Here is a 1,146-nt window from a genome sequence, read left to right on the forward strand (position 1 = left end):
AACAGCCCTTGTGCACTTCTCACCAAAGGTTAGATAAATTTCTGTAGTGATGGAAAACTACTGAAAAGAGTCTTAAACTATGCAAAGGGTTAAAGGATGAAAATGTCCTGCCTGAAAAGTTAGTTTTTAGGATAACTTTAATTCACCTCAGATGTCAATTTAAAAACAATGTATATGATAGATGATAAAATGGTAAACAGAGTGTTTTTAATTAACAATAGTTTGGCATGACCATTATGATCAGAAAGGACATATAATGAAGAAGTGCAGTGTGGCATTCTGGTATTATTGTGGTATTTGAGGCAGGTAACAGACATCAACAAATTCTGCCCTGTCATTTGATCCCTTTGTTTATAGGATTCCTGAGGGCACTCTACACACTACAAATGTTATCAGAAAGGAGTTATATGTTGATGGGTAACTACACTAGCACAATAACAATAAATAGGTATTGAAAAAAAATCTGAAATGTCTTATGGAGTTTAGACTTCCCAAGTAATCTGAGCCTCTTTACTTTCCTTAATTTTGAAACAGGCCTATTCAGTATGTTGTTCAGGGGACTATTCAGAGAAAGCAAGCCCAAGGCTCATCCACCTTGAGTCTAGGTACCCACTCAGCCAGGTAGATTTAGAGAGATAGAAAAACTAACCTGGCTCGATAGACTAGACCTTGCCAATGTCTGAAAGGAAGTTATAACAGAAAGGAAGGGGATTGAATCCTGCCCTTAAGGTGGACCATGTCCAGTATAAAATGTACCCCCGAAAGACTCCACTTCTAACTCGTGTATTTACACTATCACGCACTTGAAGAAAACGAGGTTACATGAAAGAGTTAAGGCCAGGTGTGCTGGCTCATGCCTGTAATACCAAGACTTGAGAAGCTAAAGTCAGAACATTCCTTGAGCCCAGGAGTTTGAGACCACCCTGGGCAACATACAGAGCCCCTGTCTCTACTACTACTACTACTACTGCTACTACTACTACTACTACTAATAATAATAATAATAATAATAATCAATAGAAGTGTGCAGAGGTGCATGCCTGTAGTCTTTGCTATTCTCAAGGCTGAGGCAGGAGGGCTGATGGAGCCTAGGAGTTTAAGGTTGCAGTGAGCTATGAACAGACTTCTGCACTCCAGCCTGAAAGG

This window comes from Mandrillus leucophaeus, unplaced genomic scaffold (genome assembly GCF_000951045.1).
Source record: "Mandrillus leucophaeus isolate KB7577 unplaced genomic scaffold, Mleu.le_1.0 Scaffold813, whole genome shotgun sequence".
In the NCBI taxonomy this organism is placed as follows: Eukaryota; Metazoa; Chordata; class Mammalia; order Primates; family Cercopithecidae; genus Mandrillus; species Mandrillus leucophaeus.